Source organism: Pleurodeles waltl, chromosome 10 (assembly GCF_031143425.1).
Source record: "Pleurodeles waltl isolate 20211129_DDA chromosome 10, aPleWal1.hap1.20221129, whole genome shotgun sequence".
Taxonomy (NCBI): domain Eukaryota; kingdom Metazoa; phylum Chordata; class Amphibia; order Caudata; family Salamandridae; genus Pleurodeles; species Pleurodeles waltl.
Window position 1 is genome coordinate 172,426,994 of NC_090449.1, and position 27,533 is coordinate 172,454,526.

The window sequence follows — 27,533 nt, forward strand, 5'->3', positions numbered from 1 at the left end:
TAGGCGGTTGACATGAATCACCCTAAGGGGACTCCTGGCAGTGCCCAGGTCTACCAAATAGGTAACCTCACCCTTTTCCTCAACAGTTACATGGGGTCCACTCCATTTGTCCTGGAGTGCTCTTGGGGCCACAGGCTCCAATACCCACACCTTCTGTCCTGGTTGGTACTGGATCAGAACAGCCTTCTGGTCATGCCATTGCTTTTGCAGCTCCTGGCTGGCCTGAAGGTTTTTACTGGCCTTTTTCATGTACTCAGCCATTCTGGATCTTAGGCCAAGTACATAGTCCACTATGTCCTGTTTGGGAGCTTTTAAAGGTTGTTCCCAACCCTCCTTCACAAGAGTGAGTGGACCTCTTACAGGGTGTCCAAAGAGGAGTTCAAAGGGGCTGAAGCCCACTCTTTTCTGGGGTACCTCCCTGTACGCAAAAAGGAGGCAAGGTAACAGGACATCCCATCTCCTCCTGAGTTTTTCAGGGAGTCTCATTATCATAGCTTTGAGAGTTTTATTAAACCTCTCTACCAGTCCATTAGTCTGTGGGTGATAAGTAGTGGTGAACTTATAGGTAACACCAAACTCCTTCCACATTGCTTTCAAGTATGCAGAGATGAAGTTGCTACCTCTGTCTGATACAACCTCTTTAGGGAAACCCACTCTGGAAAAGATTCCCAGGAGGGCCTTTGCCACTGCAGGAGCTGTAGTGGTCCTTAGAGGAATTGTTTCAGGACATCTTGTGGCATGGTCCACAACCACCAAGATAAACCTATTGCCTGAAGCAGTAGGAGGGTCAAGGGGGCCAACTATGTCAACCCCTACCCTTTCAATGGGCACCCCAACCACAGATAGTAGAATAAGGGGAGCCTTTGGAGTGCCACCAGTCTTCCCCCTGGCTTGGCAGGTCACACAAGACTTGCAAACATCTTTAGTGTCCTCTGACATCCTAGGCCAGTGAAACAGGGGGACAAGTCTCTCCCATGTTTTGATCTGGCCCAAATGCCCAGCCAAAGGAATGTCATGTGCAAGAGTTAGGAGGAACTCTCTATACTGCAGGGGAATGACCAATCTCCTGGCTGCTCCAGGTTTTGGGTCTCTTGCCTCGGTGTACAAGAGGTTGTCCTCCCAGTAAACTCGATGTGAGTCACTGACATCCCCATTTTGCTGCTTGACAGCTTGCTGTCTGAGACCCTCTAATGTGGGACAGGTTTGCTGTGCCACACTCAGCCCTTCCCTGGCAGGCCCCCTCCACCCAAAAGCTCATCAGTGTCTGCTACCAGCTCATCTGGCGAAGGTTCTGCACAAGGAGGAAATTCTTCTTCCTCCGAAGGAGAATCATCTATGAATTTACCCTTGCTACCCCTAGCTTCAGGGAGCACTTGGTCCATTTTTCCAGGATCCAAGTTACCCTGTACTTTTTGCTTTTTGGCCTGAGCCCTTGTCAAAGCAAAAATATGCCCAGGAATGCCCAGCATTGCTGCATGAGCCTCCAACTTCACTTCTGCCCAAGCAGGTGTCTCTAAATAATTTCCTAGTAGACAGTCTACAGGTAAATCTGAGGTATCCACAACTATCTTTGGACCAGTAACCTCCACCCCCCCCCAGTTGAGACTCACAACAGCCATGAGGTGGCTAAGAGTGTTGTTATGAGCGTCTGTCACTTGGTACTGCTGACCAAGTAGGTGCTGTTCAAGGTGGACCAGTTTCTCTATGTCCATAGTAACACTAGCACCTGTGTCGCTGTAGGCCTGAACCTCAACACCATTTATTAGGGGAAGTTGCTTGTACTTATCCATATTAAGGGGACAAGCAACCAAGGTGGCCAAATCAATGGCACCTTCAGAGACTAACAGAGCCTCTGTGGTCTCCCTAACAAGACCAACCCCAACTACATTGCCAATAGTGAGCCCAGCTACACCCTTGGTTTGGCTGTTTGTAGGTTTGCTCCCACCACCACTGCTATTACTAGGGGTACTAGAATTTGCAGCAGGGGTTGTGGTAGTGAGAGGTTTGGTGTTTTTCTTTGGACAACTGGAGTCAGTTGCCCAATGGCCTTTGACTTTACACAAATAACACCAAGGCTTTTTAGGTTGATTATTGGAAGATTATTTGGACCCACCACCCCCACCAGAGGATTTTTGTGGGCCTGATGAAGACTCAGTTTTACTTTTGTCCCCACCCTTGTCAGAAGACTTACCATCCTTCTTCTTGCCATCCTTGTCACCCCCTCTATAAACCTTTCTGTTCACCCTTATTCTGACCCACTTGTCTGCCTTCTTTCCCAATACTTGGGGAGAGGTCAGATCCGAGTCCACTAGGTACTGGTGCAACAAGTCAGACACAGAGTTATTCAGAATATGCTCTCCCAGAATAAGATTATACAGGCTTTCATAGTCAGATACTTTACTGCCATGCTTTACCACCCCTCCAAGGCCTTCACTGAACAGTCCACAAAGTCTGTCCAGTCTTGAGAGGACTCTTTTCTGGTGTCTCTGAACTTAATCCTGTATTATTCAGTGGTTAAGCCAAATCCATCCAAGAGTGCATCCTTCAAAACTGTAAAATTGTTAGCTTCTCTAACAGTAAGGAGCCTATCCCTACCCGTTCCAGTGAAAGATAGCCACAAAATAGCAGCCCACTGCCTTTGAGGGACCCCCTGTACCATACAGGCCCTCTCAAGTGCAGCAAACCACTTGTTGATGTCACCCCCCTCCTTGTAAGGGGGGACTATCTTGTGCAGATTCCTAGAATTATGCTCTCTAACAGGATTACTATCAGGAATACTGCTGCTGCCACCATGGGGTCCAAATCCCAACCTCTGTCTTTCCTTCTCAATGTCTAGGGATTCCCTATCTAAGGCCAGCTGTTGCTGTTTAAGCTTCAGTCTGGTCTCTTAAACCCTCAACTTTTTGAGTTCCCTTTCTAACAAGTTATCCTCAGGGTGGGTGGGTTGGGAATGCTTTGACACAGAAGAAAAGTTGGAAACTACAGAGGGGGATCTGTCCCTAACTTACTGAACCCTAGAAACTTGGCCTCTAGGAATAAAGGCTTCCCTACTGTGATGGGAACTTCCATTACTACCAACATTACTGGGTGTCCTGCTAAGGGGTAGACCCTGTTCAGAACCCTCCCCACCTTCCTCAAGGTGTTCCCCTGAGTCAGAATGAGAACCTTCTATTAACCTCTCATCTGATGTGCCTGCTTGGGACTCATCATTTACAATAAGCATGTTAAACAGAAGCTTTTTTGTAGGGTTCTTTCCTATCACAAAACCTATATCAAAGCAGAGACTCCTTAGGCTCTTGTAATTCAAATTGTCATAAGTTGTATTGACAGTTTTAAGAGCTGAATCCACCACAGACATGATAGCAAAAGGTTTAGAGATAGTGAGAAGGAAGAAAAAGTTTCAGAACTTTTTAAAGAACAGAGAAAAAACTTTTACTAACTTTTAGAAAACATTTAGAAGTTTAAAGACACTTTTCAGAACTTGGTAAAAAGTTTTTAGAGAAGAAAAGCAAAACTTTTTGGTTAAGTGTACATACACTGAACTGTTTTGTATATGATTCTCTTATGAAAAGTACACAGCGGCAAAGTGGTAAGTAGTTACAAGTACTTATCCCACTGCTGCACAGCCAATGTAGGAGGCTGGCCTGGCTTGTAGTGGGTACCAGAGGTACTTACACCTTGTGCCAGGTCCAGTTATCCCCTATTAGTGTAGAAGAGGTGTTTCTAGCAGCTTAGGCTGATAGAAGGTAGCTATGGCAAAGCAGCTTAGGGTGAACTAGGAGACATGTAAAGCTCCTACTATACCACTTATATCATATGCACAATATCATAAGAAAACACAATACACAGAGTTATTAACCCCTTAGCTGCTGGGCCTTTTCCCCCCCAGTGCTGAGCCCTTTTTTGGCTATTTGGGGTAGTTCGCGCTTAGGGCTTCATAACTTTTTGTCCACATAAGCTAACCACGCCAAATTTGCATCCTTTTTTTCCAACATCCTAGGGATTCTAATGGTACCCAGAGTTTGTGGTTTCCCCTGGAGGAGACCAAGAAAATAGCGAAAATACAGTGAAAATGTTGTTTTTTCCAAAAAAATGGGAAAAAAGGGCTGCCGAAGAAGGCTTGTGGTTTTTTCCCTGAAAATGCCATCAACAAAGGGTTTCTGGTGCTGAAATCACTATTTTCCCACCTTTCAGGAACGGGCAGGCTTGAATCAGAAAACCACATTTTTCAACACAAATTTGGCATTTTACTGGGACATACCCCATTTTTACTATATTTGGTGCTTTCAGCCTCCTTCCAGTTAGTGACAGGAATGGGTGTGAAACCAATGCTGGATCCCGGAATGCTAAACATTTCTGAAAACTAGACAAAATTCTGAGTTCAGCAAGGGGTCATTTGTGTAGATCCTACAAGGTTTTCCTACAGAAAATAACAGCTGAAATAAAAAAATATTGAAATTGAGCTGAAAACAACAGCCATTTTTCTTTATGTTTTACTCTGTAACTTTTTCCTGCGATGTCAGATTTCTGAAAGCAATATACCGTTTTGTCTGCTGGACTCTTCTGGTTGCGGGGATATAAAGGGCTTGTAGGTTCATCAAGAACCCTAGGTACCCAGAGCCAATAAATGAGCTGCACCCTGCAGTTGGTTTTCACTCTATACTGGGTATACAGAAAGTCATTTGCTGAAATATGAAGAGTGAAAAAGAGGTATCAAGAAAACCTTTGCATTTCCAAAATGGGATCAAGATAAGGTTTTGAGGAGCAGTGGTTATTTGCACATCGCTGAATTCCGAGGTGCCCATACTAGCATGTGAATTGCAGGGCATTTCTCAAATAGACGTCTTTTTTACACACTCTCTTATATTTGGAAGAACATTTTTTAGAGAAAGATAAGGGGCAATAACACTTGTTTTACTATTCTATGTTCCCCCAAGTCTCCCGATAGAAATGATACCTCACTTGTGTGGGTAGGCCTAGTGCCCACGACAGGAAATGCCCCAAAACACAACATGGACACATCCTATTTTTTTTATAGAAAACACAGCTGTTTTTTCCAAAGTGCCTACCTGTAGATTTTGGCCTCTAGCTCAGCCGGCACCTAGGGAAACCTACCAAACCTGTGCATTTCTGAAAACTAGAGACCTAGGGGAATCCAAGGAGGGGTGACTGGCGGGGCTCGGACCAGGTTCTGTTACCCAGAATCCTTTGCAAACCTCAAAATTTGGCTAAAAAAACACATGTTCCTCACATTTCTGTGGCAGAAAGTTCTGGAATCTGAGAGAAGCCACAAATTTCCTTCCACCCAGCGTTCCCCCAAGTCTCCCGATAAAAATGATACCTCACTTGTGTGGGTAGGCCTAGCGCCCGCGACAGGAAACGCCCCAAAGCGCAACGTGGACACATACAAATTTTGGGAAGAAAACAGAGGTGTTTTTTGCGAAGTGCCTACCTGTAGATTTTGGCCTCTAGCTCAGCCGGCACCTAGGGAAACCTACCAAACCTGTGCATTTCTGAAAACTAGAGACCTAGGGGATTCCAAGGAGGGGTGACTTGCGGGGCTCGGCCCAGGTTCTGTTACCCAGAATCCTTTGCAAACCTCAAAAAGTGGCTTAAAAAATAAGTTTTCCTCACATTTCGGTGACAGAAAGTTCTGGAATCTGAGAGGAGCCACAAATTTCCTTCCACCCAGTGTTCCCCCAAGTCTCCCGATAAAAATGATACCTCACTTGTGTGGGTAGGCCTAGCGCCCGCGACAGGAATGGATCACACAAGGGTCAATGGTATTCATTGCTTGAGGTCTACTGTTAACCCTGGAGTGATTCATTCCTGAAGCATGCACTAGGCGCAGGCACACAAGCGGGGTTGTGTTTTTATCAGGACAAGTGGGGAAACACTGGGTGGTAGGAATTTTGAGGATCGCTGCAGATCCCTGGACTTCTGCTCATTGAAATGCAAGGAAAATGTGTTTTTTAAGCACATAATGTAATTTCAAGGGGATTCTGGGTGAAGGAAAACTGGTGAGAGCCATGCAAGTCCTGCACCCTTGGACTCCCCTGGTACTAGTTTGTTAAAGTTAACCCACCACTCACACTGGTTGGTTTTAGCACCTCCAGAAATTATGGTTTCAAAGCATGATTACTTATCAAAGTATCTGAATATTGAAACCAAGCCTTCTGAAGGTGGGCCATAAAGCCGCGTCCAGGCACCAACCTCTTTATGGTCCATTCACATGCCATTCACGCACAACAAACAACCCTTTCATATCGCCAGCCACGGGACCAATCCAATCAATTACTCCACTCACATTAACTTACCGCTGCCAGACAAGGGCCCATCACATTCACACGCCACAGAACGGAATAAGTTTGACTACATTTTACCACCTGTCAAGTAACTGCCTCCTTCTTCCTTAACATAAAAAAAAATGCATGCGTAACAAACCTTTACTAATGACTCCTGTGACAGCCACCTGAGGCTCAGGAAGACATGTTTTTCATGCGCCTTTAACGCACTCTCTGTGCTAAATCCAACTCCTTCCAGTTTGTCGATGCAAGTTGGGGGTGTCCGAGTATGCCGTACAAAGCGATTCCTCGAACTGAGTGTGCATATCTACCTTTGAAACTAAGGGAGACATGCTGGGGATTTCTCATGCTGTTACCTAAAGAGAAGGTCATAGGCTACCTGCCTCCTTCTTCCTTAACATTACCAAATGCATGCGTAACAAACCTTTACTAATGACTCCTGTGACAGCCACCTGAGGCTCAGGAAGACATGTTTTTCATGCGCCTTTAACGCACTCTCTGTGCTAAATCCAACTCCTTCCAGTTTGTGGATGCAAGTTGGGGGTGTCCGAGTATGCCGTACAAAGCAATTCCTCGAACTGAGTGAGCATATCTACCTTTGAAACTAAGGGAGACATGCTGGGGATTTCTCATGATGTTCCCTCAAGAGAAGGTCATAGGCTATGGAAAAGGGTAGTGTTTGGTACATAGGGGAGTCCATGAGAACGTAGCATATATCCCAGCCAACATTATGTGCAGTGATATGACTATAATGCACTTATACAGCAAACTGAACATCTACTAAATTCCGGTTGAGGATGAACATGAAAAGCAGGTCAAACACTGACCTATACAAGTCATTCTCCTTCAGTGCTGGGATGGCACCAATGGGTTTGAATCCATAGGTGTAGATGATGTATATCTGTACTACCTTTACTATCTCCCTTCTACCTGTGCAATAACCCTGTGAAGGCACTCCTACCATAAGCTTTCCTTACCCATCCATGTCTCTGTTCTCATCAGAGTCCTGGCTAATCCTGTATAATAGCCAAGTGAACCTATACTAGTTTGTGGAAGCAAGTTGGGGGCTTCCAAGTATGCCCTACAAAGTGATTCCTCGAACTGAGAGAGCATATCTACCGTTGAAAGTAAGGTAGACATGCAGGTGAAGAAAGGGTACTCCGTGGCAATGTGGCATATGTTCTGTCCACTAGTATATGCAGTAGGGGGAAGAAAATGCATGTTAATTGAACAGAACACCGACCACGCCAAAAGGAAGTCCATGATGAAGTAAAATTCTGTGGCTCCTTGCCTAACGAAGCAGTGGCCTATGGACGTTCGGTATCCATGCACTGCCACTGAAAGGATTACCCAACAGCAGCTCAACCTCAGTCGATTTCACAGAACTTTGCTTTAGTATGATACAACGTAAAGCAAGTAGGGATACAGAGGCCTGGTTGTGATGGACACTGGGGACAGTAATACCGACTCTCCTGCTGCTTTCCATGCTTTGAGCACACTTTACAGCAACGACATGGACGATCCTTTTTGGGTGTTTTAGGTATGCGATCAGCAAAGTGTCGCTCCTGCAGCCTTGCCACATCCTCCAGAACAAATGAGGTGGAGGCTGCTGCTTCTTCTGTAACAGCAGTGAGGCTTTCAATTACAGACAACTGGAAGTCAAGGAAAGTCATGAGTCTTCCTGTTGTTGTCTGACGGTAAACTACATACGCATTATATGTTGCCATCTGAATCAGGTGGGTAAACAGTTTCTTGTACCAAGTGCGAGTTTTACGACACGCATTGTATGGTTGAAGAACCTGGTCGTTCTTGTCCACTCCACCCATGTACTTATTGTAATTGAGTATACAGATGGGCTTGTGGACTTCGGCCATCTGACCCCAAACCGTGATGGGAGAAGTGCTCTCATCGTAAATTGTAGTGAGCACGTATACATCACGTCTATCTAGGAACTTGACTGCGAGCAGTTCGTTAGAACGCAATGCAGTACTCTGTGATTTCTGGAGCTTCTTGCAAACAAGCTCCCGCGGGAATCCTTTGCGGTTACAACGAACTGTACCGCAGGCCACAGTGCCAGCTTTGTAGAGCTCACTGAACAGCTCTACTCCTGTATAGAAATTGTCCACATAAAGGTTATAACCTTTGTGAAGAAGTGGCTGGACAAGTTCCCATACAATCTTACCTGTGACCCCTAACACGGGAGGGCAACCTACAGGGTTTAGGGTAGAATCCTTCCCTGTATACACTCACAGGCTGTACACATAGCCAGTAGAGCTCTCACACAGCATGTACAGCTTTATGCCATTGCGAGCTCTTTTGCTCGCAATGTACTGTCTGAAAAGCAGCTGTCCTTTGTACAGGATCAAGGACTCATCGACTGCTATATTCTTTCCAGGAGTATATATCTCTGGACACCTGGCAGACAAATGTTCCACGACAGGCCGAATTTTGAACAACCTGTCATGATCTGGATGGTCCCGGGGCAATGCAGCAGAATTGTCATTGAAATGCAGCATGCGCTGCAGTAGCAAAAAATGATCTCTGCTCATCTATGGTGCGAAGATGGGAGTTACCCAAACCGTGCGAGTCGTCCAGTAGGACTGCAAGGTGGGTTTCTGTACTAACCCCATTTTGAGCGTAAGGCCCACAAATATCTTCAACTCCACCAGCGAAGTGGGAGTCCACTGGCGTGCCCTAGAACGGGGCCCTAGAGTGCCTCCGCGCTCCCTCAGAAATTGGTCTGCACGCAAATTTGTTTGCTGCACAACTTTCTGAAGAAAGTCAACATCCAAAAACAGATAGATGTAGTCGACTGGCAAAAAGTTAGCTGTATCGACTTTACATCCAGCGTCACCAGTAAAAGGTGGAATTTGGGGCTGAACCAAACAGGGGGGCTGCCAAGAGAGCACTCTCTCTGTGCTTGCGGCAGCAAGCACGTGCTCTCTGGGTTCGGCTAACCCAATGTGGTCCCGCTGCCCAGAATGTGCTTGCGAAGGGACAGCACGGATGTCGTCATTGTCTCCTTCAGACTCACTGGAAGAGGTGTCGTCAGATGGGACTCCGCCGATTGAAAAATCACTCCCAGAATCTGCCCCATTGTCCTCTCCCGCAGATGCTGTCTCAGTGTCTGCTGTCTCAGTCTCTGAGCCTACATCAGAACTGTCCTCCATAACCCGAGCTAGGGCTTGATCAGCAGTCATCCAACGAGACGCCATCTCTGCAACTGGCTAAACTGTCCCTCTAAATTACTAGCCTACGTAGAAGGCAGATAGTCACAAAATTGCGTGTGGGTAAGTTTGTTGTGTACAACAGGAAATGTCGTCACCTTACCTTCGCTTCTTCTCCAATTCTGCAGATTTTCTGAAAACACTGAAAAAAACAAAAAAATAATGTATTACTTCACCTTACCACACACCCTGTGCAACAGTCATTTTTGGTGCTCTGCCTCCCATTACCTCCTCTTCTAATTCCCTCAGTACTACCCAGCAAAAGTGCCACTCATATCTCCATAGTCCCCCTGGCATTACATTTGTTTTAAAGCGCAGGTAACGCTTGCCTTTACTAATCCACTCAGCTACTTTATGGCAACTGCCACTACAGAAAAGACATGCATGCATGCATATATATATATATATATATATATATATATATATATATATATATATATATATATATATATATTGTGTGAACAAGATTCTCACCCCACTCCACGAGGTTCAAATTGACATCTTTTATTGCAAGCAACAGCCACGTAAGCGTTTCGACTCTCAAGGATTCTTGATCACAGTAAATGAGTCCCTCTTTTCTTTCATTGTTTATACTTGCGATAAAACATGTCAATTTGAACCTTGTGGAGTGCAGTGAGATTCTTGTTCACAAAATATTTTCGAGGTTGCTCTCCTCCATCACTGAGCACCGGCAGTGGAGTGCACTGCGCAACAGTCTTTTTAACCAATTTGTGTTGCATATATATATATATATATATATATATATATATATATATGTTTAGAAACAAAGTGGTTGAAGGGTTGCTGGGCGGCACACTCCACTGCCGGTGCCCAGTGACAGAGAAGACCAATCTAGAAATTATCTAATGCCGAAAAATTTCACCGCACTCCACGAAGTACAAATAAAAGTGTATTTTATTGCAGTCAATAACCACCAACGTGTTTCAACTCACGAAGGAGTCTTGATCACGGTCCTCGTGGAGTGCGGTGAAATTGTTCACCATTATAAAACAACACACACAAGAATAACAAGCATTTACAATGTAATGGGTCTCGCATCTGCTCGAGTTAGAGCTATTAGCGTTATAAACTCCTAACCCAACTTTTCTTGCCACATAAATTGATAATTGAAAGTTAAACTCTTTCACATAAGAGAGCCGATTCACATCGTCACGGCCACCATGAGCATCATGTGAAGAGTTACACAAAAGGAAAAGAAGTTCGCTCGCAAACGTAACAGCAAAAGTGCAATTAGCCATGTGCCAGGGGCGATGGCCAAGGCGGTAACAAAACCTCCCCAAGGAGGGACAAAGGTAAATCATTTTCCAATGTCATCAAAGGATTTTTGAAGGGCAAGCCCACGAACGAGTGGTAGTGATGGGCGTGAGGTGGGCGTTGTTAGAAGCCCAGATACACACCAACAAGTCAGAAAAGCAGCACATGGACGCTGCAATGCTTGTCCTGAAAAAATATATATATATATATATCTATATCTATATAGATATATATATATATATATGTGTATACATATATACACATATATATGAGAGAGAGAGAGAGCGAAAAAACACGACACTCATGTCACACACCTTTTTTTTTATACATGTGTGCTTGCCCTTGGCAAAGCACACATGTATGAAAAAAAAATTGGCCCCATTGATGGTCACCCTAAGGGCTGACCACCAAAAATGTTTTTTTTTTTTTTCTTTTTTAACCTGGGGGGGCGATCGGCCCCCCCCAGGCAAAACTACATGTTTTTTTTTTTCCCCCCTGGGGTCGGCCCGTGTTCCAAGGGCCGACCCCGCCATTTTGTTTTTGTTTTTTTTCTTTTTTTTCTTTTTTTTTTTATTGTGGGGGGCGCGATCGCTGTGTAAATAATTAAATATTGCCCCCGGGGGGGGGGCGGCCCGTTTACGAGGGGGCTGACCCCCCCAAAGAAGATCCCTGGTGCCTAGGGGCGTTTCCTGGCCGTGGATCGCAGGCACACTGCGATCCACGGCCAGGAAACGGTGCCAGGGAGGCATCGATAGAAAGGGGAGAGCCTCCCCTTTCCATCGATGCCTCCCTGGCATCAGGGGAGGCCGTTTTGGCCGTTTTTTCCCCACCGGAGAAAGAGAGAACGCTTACCTGCTTCTCTCCTTCTCCGGTGGGGAAAAACTGTGACGTCAGCGCGCCTCGCGGCGTGCTGACGTCATAAGGGGGCGTGAGGGGGGTGGGATGGAGACGCGGAAGCTCTTCCGCGTCTCCTACGGTAAAAAAAAACAAATCCTCCGGTGCATTGCACCGGAGGATTTTTAACCCCCTCCCTGGTGTCGGCCACTGGTCGTGACCCGCACCAGGGAGGGTGTGTGGGCGTCGGCCAGTGGCCGACGCCCGCACCAAAGGGGTTAAAAATAAAGGTACTTTATTTTTATGACAATATGCCAAAATTATCTCAGTTAATATCCTCAATAAGAAGATAAAATATATACACAAGTTATATGTACACAAACCAAAACTAGGTAAGTAATAGTAAGAAAAGTATTGCAGACAGTGTAGAATTACAATAGATTGCAATAGGAGCACATAGGTATAGGGGCAACACAAACCATATACTCCAAAAGTGGAATGCGAACCACAAATGGACCCCAGACCTATGTGAGCTTGTAGAGGGTCGCTGGGACTGTAAGAAAACAGTGAGGGTTAGAAAAATACCCCACCCGAAGACCCTGAAAAGTAGGAGTAAAGTGCACCTACTACCCCCAGAGAGCACAGAAGTCGTGATAGGTGGATTCTGCAGAAAGAACACACACCAGCAGTGCAATGGATTTCTGGACCTGAGTACCTGTAAGACAAGGGGACCAAGTCCAATAGTCGCGACAGTGTCGAGAGGGGGCAGGAGCCCAGGAAATGCAAGCTGAAGGTGCAAGGAAGCTGCCACTGGTTAGAAGAAGCTTGGAGTTCTGCAAGAAAGAAGAGGACTAGGAACTTCTTCTTTGGAAGACGGATGTCCCACATTGCGATGAAGCTTCCAGAGGTGTTCCCAAACAGAAAGACCGCAAACAAGGCTTGCTAGCTGCAAGGGTCGCGGTAGAGGTTTTTGGGTGCTGCTGTGGCCCAGGAGGGACCAGGATGTCGCCACTTGAAGGAGGAGACAGAGGGGGCGCTCAGCAACTCAGAGTGCCCTCACAGAAGCAGGCAGCATCCGCAGTAGTACCCCAACTGGCACTTGGAAGTAAAATGAACCGGAGTCCATGCGAAGTCACAAAAGGGAGTCCCACGTCGCCGGAGGAAAACTCAGAAGGTTGTGCACTGCAGGACGGAGTGCTGGGGACCCAGGCTTGGGTGTGCACGAAGGAAATCCTGGAAGATTGCACAGGAGCCGGAGCATCTGCAAATCATGCGGTACACAGCTTTGCAGTCTAGCGTGGGGAGGCAAGGACTTACCTCCACCAAACATGGACTGAAGAGTCACTGGACTGTGGGAGTCACTTGGACAGAGTTGCTGTGTTCCAGGGACCACGCTCGTCAGGATGAGAGGGGACGCAGAGGATCAGTGTTGCAGTCTTTTGGTGCCTGTGTTAGCAGGGGGAAGATTCCGTTGACCCACGGGTGATTTCTTCAGAGCTTCTGGTGCAAGGTGAAGGCAGGCTACCCCCAGAGCATGCACCACCTGGAAACAGTCGAGAAAGCCAGCAGGATTAGGCGCTACAATGTTGCTGGTAGTCGTCTTGCTAATTTGTTGCGCCTTTGCAGGCGTCCTGGAGCAGTCAGTGGTTGATCCTTTGGTAGAAGGTGAAGAGGGAGATGCAGAGGAACTCTGGTGAACTCTTGCATTCGTTATCTGAAGAATTCCCCAAAGCAGAGACCCTAAATAGCCAGAAAAGGAGGTTTGGCTACCAATGAAGGAGAATTGGCTACCAAGAGAGGTAAGAGCCTATCAGAAGGAGCCTCTGATGTCACCTGCTGGCACTGGCCACTCAGAGCAGTCCAGTGTGCCCCCAACACCTCTGTTTCCAAGATGGCAGAGGTCTGGGGCACACTGGAGGAGCTCTGGGCACCTCCCCTGGGAGTAACTGGTCAGGGGAGTGGTCACTCCCCTTTCCTTTGTCCAGTTTCGTGCCAGAGCAGGGCTGGGGGATCCCTGAACTGGTGTAGACTGGCTTATGCAGAGATGGGCACCATCTGAGCCCATCAAAGCATTTCCAGAGGCTGGGGGAGGCTCCTCCCCATCCCTTCACACCTATTTCCAAAGGGAGAGGGTGTAACACCCTCTCTCAGAGGAAAGCCTTTGTTCTTCCTTCCTGGGCCAGGGCTGCCTGGACCCCAGGAGGGCAGAAACCTGTCTGAGGGGTTGGCAACAGCAGCAGCTGCAGTGGAGAACCAAGAAAGGCAGTTTGGCAGTAGCCAGGTTCTGTGCCAAAGACCCGGGGGATCATGGAATTTTCCCCCAAATACCAGAATGGTATTGGGATGACAATTCCATGATCTTAGACATGTTACATGGCCATGTTCGGAGTTACCATTGTGACGTTATACATAGGTAGTGACCTATGTATAGTGCACGCGTGTAATGGTGTTCCCGCACTCACAAAGTCCAGGGAATTTGCCCTGAACGATGTGGGGGCACCTTGGCTAGTACCAGGGTGCCCACACAATAAGTAACTTTGCACCCAACCTTCAACAGGTGAAGGTTAGACATATAGGTGACTTATAAGTTACTTAAGTGCAGTGGTAAATGGCTGTGAAATAGCATGGACATTATTTCACGCAGGCTGCACTGGCAGGCCTGTTTAAGAATTGTCAGAGCTCCCTATAGGTGGCAAAAGAAATGCAGCAGCCCATAGGGATCTCCTCGAACTCCAATACCCTGTGAACCTCAGTACCATATACAAGGGAATTATATGGGTGTACCAGTATGCCAATGTGAATTGGTAAATTTAGTCACTAGCCTGTTAGTGACACATTTGAAAAGCAGAGAGAGCATAACCACTGAGGTTCTGGTTAGCAGAGCCTCAGTGAGACAGGCATCACACAGGGAACACATACAGGGCACATACTTATGAGCACTGGGGCCCTGCCTGGCAGGGTCCCAGTGACACATAGACTAAAACAACATATATACATTGAAATATGGGGGTAACATGCCAGGTAAGATGGTACTTTCCTACAAGAACAAATAATTTCCTTTGGGAGAGGGGTGTTACACCCTCTCCCTTTGGAAATAGGTGTTACAAGGCTTGGGAGGGGGTAGCCTTCCCAAACCACTGATATGCCTTCAAGTGCACATTTAGTGCCCTCCATGCATAAATCAGTCTACACTGGTCCAGAGACCTCTAGTCCCTGCTCTGGCACAAAACTGGAGAATGGAAAGGGGAGTTACCACTCCCCTGTCCATCACCACCTGAGGGGTGGTGCCCAGAGCTCATCCAGAGGGTCCCTGGTTTCTTCCACCTTGAATCCAAGGTTGGCAGGGAACTCTGGGAGCATCTAAGTGGCCAGGCCAGGCAGGTGATGTCACAGCCCCCTTCTGATAGGTGGTCACCCAGCTTGGTGACCAATCTCTCTTTCAGGGCTATTTAGGGTCTCTCCTTTGGGTGATTCCTAAGATTCGGCTTGCAAGATTCCAGCAGGATTCCTCTGCATCCCTTACTTTGACTTCTGACCAAAGAAACTGCATCTGGACTCTCCATGACAGGACAATCTGCAACAAAGACTTCACCTGCAACATTGTTTCTCCCGCTCCTTCCAGCTTTTGCAACATTTCCTGTGTGTGCTGCCTGTGCTTCTGTGGGCTCTCTGCGACACTGAGGGTCCCCTCTAACTCATTCTCTTCGGGTTGAGTCCTCCTGGGCCTTGCTGGTACCCAGCAGCACCACTTTCTGCCAATCACAAGTTGTGCCTGTGCCAAGGCTTGTTGATGGAATCCAGACACGCAAACCCAACTGAAATCTTCCTTCCGTTATGGGGCATTACCTGCATCCTCCAGGAACTCTACTCCGACTCCGGGGCTGCAGTGCTGATTTTCCTTCTGCAACGTCGACCAACTCCTAAAATCCTCAGCTTGGTGGGTAGGGGCTCTTGCCCCCACTGGACTCTGCTGTGTCTTCTGGACTTCGTCACCTCTTTCCACAGGACTTCCTCTGCAGGAATCCACCCTTGGTTTCCTGCAGTCATCTCTGGGTTTTGCAATTCTCTTCTTCTTTTCTAAGTGGGTGTTCTGGGGAAATTCTAGTGATTTACTCCTGCTTTCCTGGTTGCTGGGGGTGTTGTGGTACTTTCCTTTGTGCTTGGTACCGTCAGTGACCCTCTACACAGCCCACTTACCTGGGTGGGGGTGACACTCTTGCATTCCATGTTTTTAGTATTTGGTTTGTGCTCCCCAAGTTCCACTATTCTCTATTGTGTTTTACACTATTTGCACTGTTTTCTAACTATTTATATGCCTATTTCTGACAACTAGTGTATTTAACTTGTGTATTACTTACCTCCTAAGGGGGTACTGCCTCTATAGTCATTTTGGTGCTGTGTTACCATACTAAAGTACCTTTATTTTTGTAACACTGAGTGTATTCTTTCATGTTTGTAAGTTCTGTGTGACTACAGTGGTATTGCATGAGCTTTGCATGTCTCCTGGATAAGCCTTAGATGCTCATCCACAGCTACCTCTAGAGTGCCTGGCTTGTAGATACTGCCTACATTTCACTAATATGGCATACCTGGACCTGGTATAAGGTGTAAGTATCTTAGGCACCCACCACTCACCAGGCAGCTTTCTACACTCAGCCTCAACCGTGGAAAGATGCAACTCAACAGTATCTTTTTGACTGTAGCACCTGGCCAAAAAGTGAAAAGAAGGAATTTCAGATTCTCCATAAGTCTTTGTAAGTATATTGAAGGGTGTAGCCAGTGTGCTGTTTTGATTTTGAATTCTACATGCAGATTCTGACTAGATTATAAAACAGCACACTAAAGCAGGCAAGTATCACACTGTGGGTTATTAATGTATGCTTCATATCATATCCACGACCTCTTCATGTATCGACTGTTGTGGTATTCTGCCCATCTTTCATCTTGCAGAAAATGTCAGATAACTTGAAATTCACCCCATGAGTTCTCATTTAGAGTGATATCACTGTTCAGTAACAGCGTTGTTTCAAAGGATACACGTGGTACTACTTCAGATTTACATATGATTGTCAAAGTTCTTAGAAAAAACATACTTGCCATTTGTTTTTTTTTAATGTTTTTTTTTTGGTGTTAAAGAAGAGCCAAGAGCAACGAGGTGTAAAGTAATTTGTGCAAAGTCGTCAAGATTCTTGGTAACATGGAAATTATCCTCCTTGTTTGCTCTAATAATCATTTGGAAATCATTTAGACAGCCTTAATTTTTTTTAAAAACTTTTTTTTATGTATTTGCTCTTATGGGTCATGTTTAGAAAATGAAAAAATAATGCATTTTAATGCTTTTCCAAATATTTTTACCAAAGCACACGCTTTTTGTTTTCTTGTGATGCATGCATGTCTTGATATTTTAAACCACAAACAAAATCCTCCATTCCAGTGTGCGTTTATGAGAAAATGTATTTCCCTCAAATACTTTTGTAAGTTGCCGTCTTCTCTTTCTCAAATATTAACATGGGTCTGTGTTGCAATATGGATTTTCCAAGCATTTGTTCAATGTTAATATCGCATTACCTCAGAATATTGCTATATCGTCCCACTAAGAAAAGGCAAGAGCTGTGCAGCTATATGGACGTACATGCATCTTTATAAACCCAATTCAAGTAAAACAGAACTGACCGACTGCATGGCAGGTTTCATCAGAATGTCTATATTCTCCCATTAGTATTAACACTGTGACCAATAATGTGCTGTGGTCTACTGGCACTTCGAAATAGCATTGCTGCTATGGAAGCTTTTTACAAGCATCCACTGTACCACACCATTATGCAGATTCGCTAGGCTATATGTCACCTTCCGCCTACTACAAATTTGTAAGTCCTGTCTTTGCTTCATCTGTGGAGTAAAGGTGCCACTGGGGTCAGTTATGCATGTCGTCTTTGGAGTGCTTGTGAGACCACTCACAAGTCTTTGATACCATGACATTAGTAAAGTGTCTCAAAGGTGAATATTGTATGCAGATAAAATTAACGAAAATCCATGTTTTGCTGTTTTTATTCAAATTTGTGGACTGGTACACATCACTGGTTTTGTCAGATCGTATGCTGCACTCACTTGCATAGTAAATTGTTGCATAACTTTGGCGCACGGAGCCTTAATTGCAGTGCACAGAGACCTTTCATTGCTGCACGCACAAAAAGTTAGAGGGAACATTGGTTCCTTCCCACCCCTTTTTGTTGCAATCTTTGCACGAGTGGTTTCATAGCCAGGGCGAATTACAAAGTTGACAATTGACAACCCTGTGTGTGCCCCGGTAAATTGGATTTTGTGAATATATATAGGCCCCTGCTCTAAACCAGGCCATTGTATGTGCATAAAGGACTTTAACCCAATTTATAAAGGCGGTAAGAAGATTTAATTGCTATAATACTAAAAAAATGGTACTCTCATCTCAGGGAGTCAAAAGCCTGCTATAAGACTAACGAAAAACATCTTGCATTAGGGAAGGGAGTATTTGTAACTTCCATAATTTGATAAAGGGGCCTAATAGTCAAGGAAGTACTCCTACGGGGTATAAATCTACATTGATCAATGTGTATCAACTCCGGAAGTAAGGGAAGCAGCCTCTGGGCTACCACCTTACTGAGAATTGTGTAATTTGAGGTTAGGAAAGACAGCAGCCTGTAGGAGGACAGGTCCTCCTGGTCCATACTAGGTTTTAACAGAGAGGTGACAATGGCTTGACCAACGTAGAAGGCAACTCAACAACATCAAGAGCGGCTCGATGCAGCTTCTCCAGCTGTGGGACTAAACGTGTGACAAACGTAGAATATAATTCTATGGGTAGTCCTTTTACACCCAGTGCCTTTTTTGCATGCCATATCCTTAATGGCCACACCTAATACTTCCATTGTGATAGGCGCTGCTAGTTTTGTATGCTCTTCTCCCGAGAACTGTGGGAGTTGTAAGTCACCAAGAACCTATCTCACAATGCCGGAGAAGGAGTCAGGCTAGCTTTGTATAGATTGGCATAAAATGTCTGGAAAGATGTATTAATTGCCAGCTGCATAGTGCAATGTGTCCCTGTTAATGAGATAATAATTAGTATCAGAATGGGGGATCTTGGGGGCTGGATCATGCGTGGTAATAGGGTACCAACCCTATGTCCATCCGAGTCTATCCTATGTGTGTAATTTGTGTAATCGAGTGCTCTGAGCTTCTATATTGTTTCCACATGTAGTATTATAGATTCCTGTAATTCTGAAGAGTGCACAGATTTGATGCCAGTTCCTGTTCGAGGACACCTATACATTATTTGATTTAGAGCAGGTTTGCTAGTACTGTACATGGGTCCCTGATGCTGCTATGGACACTCCCCTGATCACTACCTTGAATGCCCCCAATTCTATCAGAGGTGTAGAGGCAGTGCCCTCGTTAGGAGTGTTTCCGTGAATGCTGCATCCTCCTACCGGGACGGCAGCATAAGCAATGTTGGATCTGGCGAAGAAACCCTGCCCCACTCAAGAGCCATCTCCAATGGATTATGGTCACAGAATGTTTTCCCAGGTAAGTGATATTGGTAAAGAGCCCTGTCATGTCTGTCGGGCATAAGATACGGTACAGTTGGGCATATAGGTTATAGTAGCTCATGGCACATACCTCTTTTCCACATGAGCTCAAGTTGCTAATGAAATGGATGTGCTGTTCTCATGTAAATTAAGGTTCGTATTATTTCCTTTTTGGCTTTAAAAATCTGTGAGTGTTAGCAATTTTTTCCCCATCAAATAACTTAAAAGCATACAAAAGTTCTGATTTGAATGTAAAACCCACCTGCAGAAAATTTCTCCAATTACAGGTTGTAATAATAGTATTTACAGAACTACAATAGGTTGGCAAAAGAAGAGATTCATGAAACTTCACATGCTCCTTCTGAGAAAGTGAATTTTGAATTGGAATGGATGGTAGTTCACCACAAGTAATAAGGTCACTATCTTCTTAGGCCCAGTTAAAGATTTCAGTCACTTGAAAGTGAGCTATTATAGCTCATGTGATGATAGTTAATGTAATAGTTATGACACAGAGCAGGCAAGAGTAACTTAAAAAACATGTAAAGCATTTGAAAGTACCAAAGTCATTGAAAAGCCCAAAACACAGCAATATAAAAACCCCACTCCAATTAAGAATAGAGAATAATTTCATGAACAAAATGACAAAAATGCAGTAAAGGGAACTGGATATATGAATTTCATCTGGTTGCAATAGACCGGGACATAGGCACTATTTCAGACTCACTGTGTGTGAGGATGGGGTGGATATGCCAACCAGGTTCGATCCAATCAGACGGACCCCTTACGTTTTGCAAATGAGTTACCATCTCCTTGGAGTTGTCAGTAAAATATCAATGTTCTGCAACCACATTTGGATTGGACACCTACATTACTGTCCTTCCAAAAACCAAATGGGTATCCATCTCAAACAAATTCAATGATTTGGAATCACTTCCCCAAAAAGCTAATTGTGTTTAGTATATAGGAAAACTAACTTTAGCTCATGCAAACCCTCTGTTTTACCAAGTTGAAGAGTTTGCAATTGTTGAAACTTTTTGTGCATCTGGGCCACTCATTTATGATTTAGGAATAGGTATCATGTGCAAATTGGGAATGCCGGTGTGTCTTACATCCATGACAGAGATTCTAGAGAAGATGTAGAAGGAGTGCAGCAAACCACATTAGAGAAGCACTGTGAGAGTTAGAAAGTACAAAGCATTGGTATGACCCCCACCCCCATATTGCATTATGGTTAGCCAGAATACCCAGAATGATGGAAGTAAGGAGCTTAAAATAAAAGTTAGTGATTAGGAGCTTGAAATTATGACAGAGGAATTTATTTGTTGTTAAAAATAAGGAAGCTTTGGGAAAGACATCAGTAACTGTATCTAAGGCTAAATAATATGTCAAGATGCTGCAGGTACTAGAGGAGGGTGAAGTACTGATCCATCACTAACACCCATGGCACAACTCATTCAATCTTCATTCTGAGGCAGTGATTATGTCAATACCATTGACACATCTAAAATCACTCCAAGGGCAGAAGCTAAGCTCCAATTCATAATTGCTGCATGTATGCAAAAAGTATTACTTCAAATATGTATGCATAAGACATCATACACACATGCAATTCAACCACTCCCTCAAAAATGTTTATAAAAAGACAAATTCATTTTCAGATTCATTACAAATTTAGTATAGGTCATGCAAAGTGGTCTATGACGTTAATATTAGCAAAGAGAATGTTTACTCTTAGGCCAAGCTATGTTACAAATATATATAGTTGCCATATAACAAAACTGCAGAGTATATGTGTCTTTCACATGTGGAGTTATTGGGAAGTCATTGCAAGGACATGTTAAACATTGTAAATGTGCAATTAAAGTTAATGTCCTTACACATGTCAAATACATTTTACCCGACTCACTCCTTAGAGATCCTACTATTGCTGATGCCTCACAGGACACAGACCAAACAATAACCGGGGAAAAAGCTAGCTCTGCACCCAACAACAGAGGAAGAAGCTAACTTCACATCGAAGACAAGCCACTGTGATGACAAAAACAGGGAATGCAGAGATGTCAGTCATGAAGAGTAGGCAGAAACATAAGAAGCCAAATGCTGTCAGTCCTCCCAGTACTGCAGTAACTACTAATAACCTAGCCACTGTGAGGTGTCTGTCTATAGTATACACCTCCTCCTCTGCCTGCTCTCATAAAGTTACACCAATCTTAAAATCCTTACTCTACTCCTCCTTCTCCTTCGTTCCTCAGCCAGGTTATGCACTCACATCATTAAAGCATAGGTGCAGCCATTTTAAGAGTCTGTAATGTGAGTTCACCCGCTCTCATATTGTACAATGGATGGTAATTTGCAGGTGCAGTGTCCATGTTTTGCAAATATTCTCTAATTGTGAATGCTTAATACATACAAATAGTGATTTGCAAATACAGACGCTGTATCAAGGAACTGCAAAAATAGATTGTAAAATAACGGTTCAGTAGTTTTTTGGTTTATTGCTCCTTCCTAGGAGCCCTTGAGTATATTATATATGGCAGTTTTACCAATCATAAAGCCATTGGTTATGGTTACTGATTCCTAAATCATTCATACATGATGCCTTCTGTCTATAAGTTGCTGACTCCATTCCTCCACCACTGTTCCCCAACAAGGGTACACACACACACACACACACACACACACAGCCTCCCACTCCCAGTCTGATAGGTGAAGTAGACCGCTCAGACCAATCACAACACTGCTGTAATGCTGGTCGCAGCAGCATCGTGATTGGATGGGGGCTTGTGTGCAACCAGGAACACGAAGAGGAGAGGAACGTGTCTCCCATCGAAGGTAAATGTTTTTTTAACCCCCTAAATAGTCGCACCCAGTCCCTCTCCGCCACCCTCATTCAGTGTTAGCCACAACTGCACACACACACACACAGTATCATAGAGCAAGCACATATTTTGGGATTGTACACAGTGGTTTCTACAGCCTTGTACACTGTGGTATACAATATCTCCTTGCATCCTGCTATTATATTAATTGTAACCTTGCACTCTGCCTCAGTCCTTCTCCACAACCTTTGTTAGGGTGCATGCTTCATGATATACACGCTAATGAACACTGCTTAAGGTCATGCTGAACCTGCTTAACCTGAAAGACCGGTTTCAGACATCTACAGCTCTGAATGTTTCAAATATACTCTCCTGAGATGCCATTGCCTGCATTTTCTGGTATATGCATGCCTGGTGAAAACGGTTATCTAAAACACTAACGCAAATTAGGTCCTGAATTATGAGTGTTCCTGTTGTGCGATGATCAGCATATCACACCCTAAGCCAAACACCATGTTTAATGTGCATGGTTAACGTTCTAAAAAATGGCAGTCCGTTTCTCCTCTGAGGGCAGTCACAATACATTTAAATATGTGAGGTACAGGTCCATGTCAATGAAATATATAGACAAGCACAACTTTGCTTTATTATTCATCATTCATTGGCTTTCAATGGGTTTCACAACCTTGGTAAGTTGGTGATAAAACCGCAGTTCGCTAGTAGGCATATCAATAGGAATAGGAATTTCTGCAGCCTGATGGCCACGCCAGACCATTGTCTATTTGGGCAAAGCCTCTGTGCAGTTTCCCTGATTTGTAGTTTTCTAGGTTCACTGCTAAGGTTGTTCTCCTTGACGCGAAGCTGGTCGGAATGCCCAGTAAGGCAGATTCTGCTCACAAAAAGTTAAATATTCGTGCCATATTGGATGTCCTTTTATCTAAAAGTAATGATTTTTCATTGAATATTATGTAAGTGCTTTTATTTTGCTCTGCTTGTTCTGTCCCAGTGGAAGTGGCCTGTCAATGTTTGCTACTGTTTTCCTTATTGAGACAGTCTTTACTGCTCCAGGTTTGTCAATTTTATGTTTTTGTTAATCATCTGTTATTTATTTCATGATTTCTTGAAAATATTGATTCGTTTTTAAAAAAAAAAATGTGTTTTAGTGGAGTGCTTTGTAATTTTTTTGCTTCATATATATTTATCTATTTTATTTAATATTGAAACTGGTACTTGGAATATTTTTTGGTCTTTGGGTTTTATAGTTTTATAGAGATTTTGTTCAGAGTGTAGTCTTTCAAATGAATGGTATCTGTAATGAATTTTGTTTTATTATTTTGTATTTACATTTTTAACAATATTTATGTTTGATAATATTTTTAGTTTTTTTTTTACATATCTTTATTAAGCACATAAACATTAGATATGGGGCCATGACAACAAACAATCTAGGGCCCAACGAGGTCCAATTACACTCTGGAGATATCCAAGCATAAGTGAAATGTACAGTTGTCACCAAACAGTCGAAGCATCTATTGCAGAAAGTGCAGTAACACATTCCCTACTCAGGAAGACCAAGATGTGGGAGAGATAAAATCAGGCCTGCCATCTACCGGACCATTCACAAGTGTATTGGCCATGCAAGGACAGGACATCTTCCTCTGGATGTGAATGTGTGCGTACCACATGGAATGGTAAACCATTAAGGAGTATAGAGGGTCACATGTCTGATTACACCATGCTGTCCTGGTAAGTGTAAAGAATGAACCGTCATCTTCATATGATTTAGGGGTCCACTCAAAAGGGTCAAAGACAGGGCCCCAATGCCCGGTCATGTTGGGTTCCTTCCCAGGGGACCTTGCTATCAAGGGTAAGAATGGGGTGGTTATGGCGGACGCAGGTCATTCCGTGTTTCAAGATTTTTTAAGTATCTATCCCTCACCTATCATGCCTCTCGTTACAATCCCGCCTTGCCTACTTGCCTCACCTAAAACATCTGCCTTGCCTACACACCTCAGCTAATAACAACCGGAGCCAACATGTCTCCTCTGGGGCCACCTGCGATTTCCACAACATTGCAATTTGCTGCTTGAACAGTATAAATGGTCTATAAATCTGTGCATGTATTTATCCCCCTTAGCACATGGGCAAGTACCTAGCAAACAGGACCCCAAGGTGGACCAACGCAGATGCTGCCTCCACCACATCTTCCTAAGCCCGCACAATCACTGAGCATTCCCATACCATGTGGAAGAAGTCACCGCCCGCCAACCCACACCTGGTGCAGAGAGCGATGGTGTAGATAATTAAATTGTGTGAACTAAAGACACAGAATGCACAATACCCCCCTTACATGTTGTAGGTCTTCTCCCGATTGAGTATACATCAGGCCAATGCTCACACACCTCAGTATCCAGTTTACAATGAATATTCATCAGGGCGGTATACAGGGCCGATGTAAGTCTGCCTGCACCCCTGTGTGTCTGGGCCACGTGTATCAGCTCTGCCGTCAGTGGCTCTGTGCCACCTCACCCCCAGTGCAAAGTGACTGCTAGGTACACAGCGTTGTATGCCAGGCATTGACCCACCAGGAGTGCATGGGTATCCTGCGGGGTCTGGAATAACACAAAAATTCCCTCCTCAAACAGGTTCCACACCAGCATCCCACCAGTTCTACATTTCATGATGGTGGTGGAGTCCTCGGAGCGCCACTGTTTGCAAAATTGTGGAGTAGTGATGAATACGGGGGTTGGCTGCATTCCTGTGATATTTTTCTGCCAGCAGTTGTCATCTGGTTGATCACATGGGGCACCCTCATCCTAGGAGAAGACAGCCAGGTGTACATGTTTAATCCTGCCAGGACGAGTTCATGCCCCTCATGATCCTGGTGTCACGTACGCTCTCATTATCCTAATGAGACTACTGGATTTTTGGGCCCAAGATCGTTCACAGTGTGGGGGACTAAGTCTAACCCACGGCGAAGGACCCTTGTTACACCAAATCCGGGTTGAGCTCCGGCTAACTAGCAGTGCCTCATCTCTCCCAAAGGGAAGAGACAATTGGGCAGCCGAGCTCATGACATCTTAGTGCTTCCCATGGAAGTCGTGGTCACTCAGATCCCAACCAGTACTCTCATACACAGTGTGGTCTCATATATAAATGACAAAGACAGTTTGAGTTTTAACGATTGGTTTAATAAAATAACAAATAAATAAAATAAAACAATTGCATTTTAGATAACAAGGCGTGAGCCACAATAACCAGAACCATACAACACAGTAGGATTGAAATAGTAACGAGGAGAGTGAAACTTAAGAATAACGCTATCACAGTGCAATTAGATTACGTTCTCTCTTCTAAGTTCTATTTGGAGCACAGCATATTAAGCTCTAAGCCTGCCTTTCAGGTTCCGCCGGGAGGACATCGACCCTCATACCTGAGCAAAGGCCTGTGATTGGGATCAGCATCTGCAACAGGGCAGTCAGCGTCTAGTTGTTGTTTCCTGGTCGGAATCTCTTATGTGTATCAGGACTAGGAAGTGTTTTTATAACTAACACGCCGGTGTTCTAAGAAACGTCCCTACGTAAGAATGTGTACTTGCTACGAACCCTAAAGACTAAACTTCTACCACGTCTATCAGCAATTTACCAGACTGTATCCTTGACTGAAGCACAGAGCGAGCAAGAATGTATTGTTTGAGAACTTCAGTGCTGAAATAAGCTAAACAGTGTGATAGAAGAAAATAAAACAAGACCGTGAAACTGGTTATTGTAAAATAACAGTGCGAGGCTAAATAAAATGCATCTAGGGCAAAGTGCACAGAGGCCTAATACTTTAAGCAAACGCGCAGAAAGCTACATTACAAATAGCTACACTACACCGGTATGGGGCTGATCGCAACCAATATACTGGCCACTGTAACTGAGCCACAGCACAGTATAGCTCAAAATTAGGGCTACCAAGGCCACCTTCCTGTAATGGACAGCAAAGTCCGGTGAGTGCAATACATCTTCAGCTTGTTCCCCATATGAGTTCTACTAGTAGCATATTGAGATCTGTAAAAAACTTGCTTTTAAAGCACAACAGGTAGTGCCATCAAAAAGTACAGTAATTTTGGGAGTATGAGCATCTTACACATTGCTACCTGCCCAGCGGGGGAAAGTAGTAATGAGAGCCAAAACAGGGGGGAACCTCAGATTGAGTTTAACCCTCTGCCCACATTTCCCTCAGTGTCTGAGTAGAAAATCCAGGTGCCCAGGTATTTGAACATGTCGAATTGCCAGGAAAGGCAAGCAAGAGGTAACACTCCTCTTTCACACTCAAGAATATGGCAAAGGGGAAACAAGCATGACATGGGCCGATTCACCTTAAGGCAAACTAACACTCCAAAGACATCTAGGGCAAACATCACACCTGGGAGTGATGTTTCGACGTTCCACAAATAGATGAGGGCATGATCCGTATATAAGGAGATCATGTGCTGAGTATCATGCGACTCAATCCTCCATTGACAAGCCCTCAGGCATAACATACATGCCAGGGTTTCCGTAACCAGAGCAAAAATCACGAGGGGGAGAGAGGACAGCCCTGTCTGGTACTGCGCTGGATATCAAAACACTCTAGATTAGTTGTCCCATCTTAACTTGTGCCAGAGGTTGTCCATAAAGAGCGTGGAGTTACTGAAGATAACCCAGACCAAAGTGCATCCCTTCCAAGGTTGTGAATAAGAAGCCCCATCCCAGATTATTGAATGCCCTTTCTATGTCAAAAGAAACTGCTACTGGGGTTTCGGATCCTGTGCAGCAGTCGGAGAAAGCAACTGATATTGAGGAAGGTATTATGTCAGGTGATGAACCCATTTGGATCCGGGTGTACCAATGCAGTAATCATTGGTAATAGTCACTTAACCAGTATCTTCTCAAGTATTTTATCATCTAAATGTATTAGAAATAGTGGCCTGTATGACCAGACATCTAGTGCGTCCCGGCCAGGTTAGACAGAACCACAATCAAGGTTTCTTGGTGGGTGTCCAGAAGACGACCCCTTTCCCATGCCTCATTATACGTCTCTAGTAGGCGAGGGGACAGTGGAGGACTGTATGCAGTATAGTATATGATGGGTAGCTCATCAATGCCAGGAGCCTTGTTGTGAGCTGATGTGTAATAGCCAAACAGATCTCTTTCAGCTGAAGAGGAATAGCAAGCTCTTCACATTGTAAGGAGTTTAAATGAGGAAGGGAAAGGAAGTAAAGTCCTTGCAAAAATTCTAGTGTTGCCTGTGTGGAAGGGTTACCGCTACTAGCATACAGGGACCGACATTAAGCCAAAAAGGAATCATTAATGGCAGCCTATGTGTTAATATTACATCCCCTCTCTAGCTTCAGGGCAGCAATCAGCAAATGCATCTGGTCTTCCCAGGCTAGCCATAGCATTAAGCAGCCCGCTCTGTCCCTTTTTCCATTGAATCTGGCAAGGTACTTTTCATAGTCCAGTTTCTCCAAGGGTGCCTTGAGGT